At 46.0% G+C, this 6937-nt stretch overlaps 1 protein-coding gene across 4 annotated transcripts in view; it reads right to left on the minus strand.

Annotated features, from left to right (window-relative positions):
- NADK (NAD kinase) overlaps positions 1–6365 on the minus strand; it is a 22083-nt gene extending 15718 nt beyond the window's left edge. Inside the window, exon 1 of one of the 4 annotated variants that reach the window (XM_058855091.1) lies at positions 6289–6365. The gene's annotated coding sequence lies outside the window, so the exon portion shown is untranslated. Of the gene's footprint in view, positions 1–3169; positions 3400–6288 lie in introns of those variants that run through there. The other 3 variants (XM_058855090.1, XM_058855092.1, XM_058855089.1) reach the window with 3 other exon arrangements.
- Positions 6366–6937: the final 572 nt, after the last annotated feature.

The raw sequence follows: 6937 nt of genomic DNA on the forward strand, positions 1-6937 counted from the left end.
TACCTGAAGCAAGTAGAGAAGAAGCCTCATCAGAATAAAAATAGAAACCAACTTTTAGTCTATGAACAAACATGAAACCATAAACAAATAGTATCCATGTGAGTGTAGTCCAGAAGAACAGCACATTCCTCAAGTCAGTTGATTCCAACACGGGGGGACATGTTGGTTCAGTAAAAATTTTCAGACGTTTTTTCGAACAGTGTCATCACTTTGGATGAGGTTCTCACCTCATCCTGCAGAGAGGAGCCATTGGTCAACCATTAAAATGGATTGTGGCTCTGGGAAATCATCACCCAATGAGGATATCTCAGGGGAAAAGTCCTCAGAGAATGGCAAAACTTCACCAGAACTCCAACTTGCAGACAACAAAACCATCAACAGAATGCAGCTGTAATCTTGGACTCATTACTAAATTAGACAGCACCACCACCTAATCAAATTAGAAAGCGATTTTGCTCCTCCTGTAGCTTAGACTTACCCAAGGAGAGCACCACTACAAAGAGGTGCAGTTACTGCCAGCCATTAATGATTTATAGCATCCTGCCCTTGAGAGGTATCAATGTTTAGCTGGGGGTTACTCACTGCTGTGTCACCTGTGACTAGGGCTTAGGAAACAGCCATTGCAACAGACTTGCAATTTTGACCAGCTAAGATTAGCAAAACATACCTTTATTTTTAGACAATTCAAGCTGATATATAAATTTTGTGCCCATTAGTTGAGCAAGGGAGGCAGAAAACAGTAATTTATGTAATAAGCAAGATCTGTTTCCATGTGACTTTGACTAAAGAATGTTCATCTGACAGATGCTGATAGTAAAGAAAATCAGATTAGCACAAAACTGGAAGTAAGAAGGGTACAGACCTACTAAATACAGCCTAAGAACTTGATATTCCTTCCATGTAATGCTTTCCCATTCAGGATGTTTTAACTACAGCTTACACCATGTACTGTTTAATTAACATTCCCTCACAAGACGAATAAGCAGACTTGACATAAGACAAAACTGCCACAGAACAGCTTCCAGGATTGGATCCAAAAAACTTTTAAGCACATGGTAACAAACTAATGAAAAGGCCGCTCTGTTTTATATCATGTCCAAAATAAAAACAACCTAAGAAAAACAAGTTAAATGTCCAGCACTGCAGAATGGACAACTGAGAAAGCTGTCTAACATCTAACAATAAATATCTGTGATGGTGACACAGCAGCCAGGTGAATCACCTCTCACACATATCCAACTCTAGTTTTATTGTAGTTTCCCATTTTTAATTTCACTGAACGTTCCCCTGAACCAGAACTTTCCAAGGGTTTCATCAAACCACCCTTATACAACCCCATTACTGTTGGGGAGAGTGAAACAGGGAAACCTTGTGAATGTGATTGTTTGGCAGAAGATTCTGAAAATATGAAGGCTAGAATCAAAGTAGAAATGAAAGCCTGCTTTGAGTCATAGGATACTGGTTACTATATAACCAAAGAACAATAGCCTAGCCAGCTAAAGGAGAATCCCTGCTGATGAAACAATGTCCTTCTGCTGATAGAAAGCCCAAAGGTCAAGAAGCAAGGAAAGAACTTGTAAAGCTTGTAGAGCCTAAAATGCAACACTGTATGTAAAATCTCTAGTGGGTGTATCTCGTAGTGATTGGTTACTGAGAATTAGAATATTCACTATAGAAAAAGATATATTGGATTGTAACAATAACTTCTCTCTCTTAGCTCTTAACCTCTCTCTTACTTCTTAACCTCTCTCTTAGCTTTTCTCTCTTAACCTCTCTCATACCTCTTGGCTCTTCTCTCTTACCCCCTTACCCCTCTCTCAGCTCCCCTCTCCCCCTCTCTTACCTCTTACCCTCTTGGTTTTCCCCCTCTCTCATAAGCCTCCCTGGTTTCCCCCGCTCTCCCTCTGTTGCTCTTATGCCCTCCCTCCCCTTATCCAACCTCTCCTCTCCTGCTCTCCCCGCTCTCTCCCTCCTCCCCCGGACCACGTGGACGCCGAGGCTGGTGGTGGACAAAGGTCTCCCCTCTTTTTACCCTTATAATAAATTGCTTATACGTGAACAGTTTGACCCTGGAGAAGTCTCTCACCGCGAGCAAGCGTTTTTACACAGCAATACATTACATCCCCCAAAGGAGCTGCAAGGCTGCAAATCACCAAGGGATTTAATTTTATTTTATAATGACCATGCTTGTAAGCTGTTCTTTTGTAATAAATTTTTCCTGTTAAATGCCCTGCCCCAAAATCATGCTGGTTAAAGGATTACTGCAGGGTCCATCCTGACAAAGTCCTCACAATGTTTTAACCCCGCTCTGAGGCTGCAGCATTTGTACTGATGTCTTAGAAATTATCTATAATTTTTACTTTTACAAGTACAAATATAAAATACATATTTCATAGTACATATAAAAAAGTGTACTTATACCTATATTGTATAGCACAAATACATTTGTACTTTTACAAAATTATAAATAATCTTGTACTTTATTATTAACCTTCTCTTGGGGCATAAGAGTACAATGCTCTATCCAAAACTACTTCTTGTCCCATTGCTACAGAGCGCTGTGTGCTTGATCACTCTTCTCTGTGGAGCCTGTTTGTATTTTGCTGAATAAAGCACTCCAGCAGAGGTTATATGCCTATGACTCCATCCCGAGGGCACTAAACCCCCTCTCACACACACAGAAAAGAAGGAACAACTCCATCAGACAGACAAAGCTTGGTTTAGTTTAGAACTTCATATTCCAGTGTACCTGTAGAAAACCAAAACCCTTATTAAAACCCTGCACTCTGACAGCAGTTACAACTGTAGGTTTTGATTATACAGCCGAATACTATTTCCACAAAAAAATCAGGCAGTTTGACTATCACGTGTGCACGGCCTAGGCACAACAAGCCCATTTGTTAACCCTCGCTCTCCGGAACCCCAGCACGGACAGGGCATGACCCACCAAAACGCAGGGCCGGACCCTCAGGGGGCAAACAGCGGGGCTGGCCCGTTATCCATCCCCACGGGAAGTGGCGTCCGGCCTCGGGGCTGCCCGTGGGGATCCCCCCGGGCGCTGCTGGAGCCCCCGCGGGGGGATCGGGATGCGGGAAAGCGGACACTTAGACGGCGGCCCGAGGGGCCCCGGCGTGGACAGGGACCGTGCAGGGGACACAGGGACACACACCTACACCGGGGACACCCACACCGCGCCCCCCTCAGGGCCGTCCGGCCCGGCCGCGCTGCCCTCCGCGGCTCCCCCAGCGCCCCGACTCACGGCGTCCCTCAGGGCCAAGCCCCACGGCGCTGCTGGTAGTGCCGGGCGCTGTGAGGAGCGCGGGGCCGCCGGGCCCTGCGCACCTCCATCGTCCACCCCTCCGCCACCCCCGCGCAGGCGCGGTTCAGCCGCGGGCCCGGTGCGCAGGCGCGGCCGGCGCGGCTGCGCGGCGATTAGCGTTCATTAGCGGTAATTAGCCACGGCTGCGGCGCGGGGGAGCTGGGTGGGTTGTGGGGGTGTAGCGGCTCTCTGTGTGGCAGGCATCGAATCGGGTTATACCCGCATTAGAGGTGCCAGGGGGACATGGGCATCGCTCACTTCCAGCCAACCCACACCCCTCGAGCCATCACACCTCCGAACAGCAGCCATCCCACACCTCCAACCATCCCGCACCCCTCACACCACCCCACAGCCCCCGAACACCTCCAACTTCCAACCATCTCACACCTCCAGCCATCCCTCACCTCCAGCCATCCTGCCATCTCACCCCTGCAGCAATCCCACACTTCCTACCTCCAACCATCTCAACCCTCCGAACATCCAATCTCTCACCATCCCACCTCTCCAACTATCTTATCTCTCACCATATCCCACCTCCCACCATCCCATCCCTCCAGCCATTTCACCTCTCACCATCCCAACTCCCACCAGCCCACACCTCCCATCTCACGTCTCCCACCTCCCACCATCCCTCCAGCCATTTCACCTCTCAACATCCCGTCTCCCACTCTCCGACCATCCAAACACCCCATCTCCCACCATCCCACGTCCCAGCCAACTCACTTCCACCGTGCCCTCTCAGGTAAGGCACAGACTGCATTATCCCCTCCCCTCCACCTTCTTTTTGCCCTCCAGCTCACACCACGCCTTTTACCAAGGGTGTGGCTGTTGGCACGCTTCCTTCACACCCTGCTGACATCTCCCTACAATATATGTCATGAATTTTTGCCTTAATCTGGCCTTTCATCATCGCGTAAATGCCCTTTCTGACACAAAACTGACAGCCCACTCCACTTTGTGAGGATCACTCCATCCCAAGTACAGACATAAAAAACATTTTCCAGTCTGTATTTGAACAGGAAAAAACCAAACAGTTTCAGAACCTCAAAATCATCAGGAGCTTTGTCACAACTTCATCAGAGGTAGGATCCAACCCGTGGATGGATACTAGCAAGAAAATTTTTCAGTTACCAAACCTATCAGGTTTCATAATTTCAAAACTGCATTTTTTACTTTAAAGAGGCCACACTCATGCATGAAGCTCACTGGAAAAATTGCACCAGGATAAACCCACACAGTAAGAGCAAGTTACACCATATGAGGATGTGGCAATTGGGGATTTTTTTTCTTTCGTCTTCTTCCTTTATGTAGTAATTTATTTTTGGGGAACCAGGGAACTGTAAATAACTGAGGGTTAGTAAAGGCTGAAACAAACCTAAAAAAGAGGAAGCAGTTGCTAGATGTGGGAATATACCCTTGGCAATGTTATACCACTCTTGAAAGCACAGGATTTTGAGCTAAAATTCCTCTCTAGTCCTTCATTCCAGAGGCCACTGTGAAAGCAGTTAAGACAACAATACACAGCTCTGTGGGGTTAATGATATCTCAGAGCCTCAAATGTCTTTAATGAGCTGAAAGCGATTCTCAAAGTGTAAAAGGATACCCGAACATGACACTAGGCAGGAATTCAGCTTTAGGGAGTCAAAGCATTGCCCTGAAACCTGAAGTGAAAAACCATCCCAGGAGAGATGCTCAGACAGGGAAGCTCTGTCAGCCACCACTCACTGACCAAGGCTGGCTCTTGGGATGGACTTTTCCATATTCACCAGGGTGAAAGAGAGAAATCCCCACTGCAGCCACAACAGTTTACATTGGCTGCTCAAAAATAAACCCTTTGAGTGGAAGGTTGTTCTTCCCACAGAGCAGCAACTTCCCTGTGGTTGCTCAACATTTTGTAAGAGGCCTGAACTCTGCAGCACAAGGAGCTCTTATCCCTGGTAATTGGTGGAGATAAGACTGCTAAGCAGCTGAGCCTGTCCTATTTATAAAAGGGCTGCAGTTAAAACAGCACCTCTGAGCTGGGCAAGTTCAGCAGCGACCTTGGGAGCTCTGCTTGGGTGTTGGGATGAGTGTCCCGGGCTGACAGCTCTTCCCTCCACAGACTGCAGTGACTGGAGAAATAGAAGAGTTTTAGGTGCCTTTTAAACATCTCCTCCCTGATACTATTAGCAGAACACTTGAGCTCAGCACTCCAAGCCAGGTTGTGCTTCCTTTCTCCCAGGGAAGAAAACAAAGAGAAATGTTGGCAGGAACTTGAGAAATGAGCATAAAAACATTCTGCTTTTTTAAATTTTTTTTTCTACTGGGGCTCTCAGTTTCTAGAAATAACAAGGAAAATTAATTTCACAAAAATGCTGTTGTTTGACAACTTGTACAGATGTGCCTGATACAGAAGCTCTGTTCAGCCTCCACCAATACCCCAAACCTACCTCCAGCAAGAGGCATTTCCACTGAGCAGGGAGCAATTAGCAAATTGTCTCTATTAACAACTATCAGGGTTGAGTTCTTGCCTCTCAACCTTAATTTCAAACAGCCTCTGATGACTCAGAATTTCTGAGGGTTCATGGGAAATAAAAAGGTACCACAAAGCCTTAATTCTAATGGAGATGGTGGCATGTGAACGTGACAAATAAATTATTTCTCAATAGTCATACACTGACACAAAGACAGAGAAATGCTTTTCATTATTCAGGCTGTTTATCAACACCTCCAATCATTATGCAAATGTCATTGTCCCAATTTTGAGGCTGAACTACATTAATTGACTTGCATAAGGGTTAATAAATCTGAGATGAGTGACTGGGAATGTTGGCCTACAACAAACTCCATTCTCAGTTCATCTCTGGCAGTGTCAGGGCAGGACTGAGAGCTGCTGGCAGCCAGGAAAGGAAAGTTACGTGAGAGAAATGGAGAGATTTTTGAGAAGTCTAACATGAAGGGGAATATCAAAATATGCAGCCAGGACTTACCTCCTGTCTCGAAGCAGGACGTGGAGGAGAGAGAAATTTGGGATTCAGCTTGGGGTGTTTGGGAGGGACTCTGTCTCCCTGAGTGACTAATGGAGTGTGCTTTTCTGCCTTTAAAACAGATAAAAGGAATTACTTTCCTCTTTCTCAATCTTGTCAAGGCTGTAACCACCCTGACACAGGAAATGCATCATTGCATGAGCCCCAGAAGCATTCAGAAGTGGATGGGTTTCCACTTGTAAATAAAAATAATTTTATAAACTGGTTTACTCATCACACCATTTCACTGTTCCCAGGAAAACTGGTCATTCTTTTGAGGAAGGACCTTGGTTCACAGCAGACCTCAATTCTTCATAGGAAAGCAGCTTGATGAACTGGAAAATTTAAAATCTTCTCGTTTCTTCAGTTTCCCAGATGCTTCTGTAAGCACAGTCCTGCAGCACTGGATTTTAAACCAAGTTACCAGTGAGATGTGCAGCCCAGAGGAATTAATTATGTTTTCTGTAGGATCCCTTTCAAGTCAAAAGCCCCTAAACCTTCACTAGGCTAAACTTTCATGCTGGCAAAGTCAACGTTGTCTGCAATTCTGAGTGGAGAGGCTGAGGGGAGCCGTGGGGAAAACCTCTTGGTTTTCTATATAATTCCTTTGCTT

Source organism: Poecile atricapillus, chromosome 22 (assembly GCF_030490865.1).
Source record: "Poecile atricapillus isolate bPoeAtr1 chromosome 22, bPoeAtr1.hap1, whole genome shotgun sequence".
Classification (NCBI taxonomy): Eukaryota; Metazoa; Chordata; class Aves; order Passeriformes; family Paridae; genus Poecile; species Poecile atricapillus.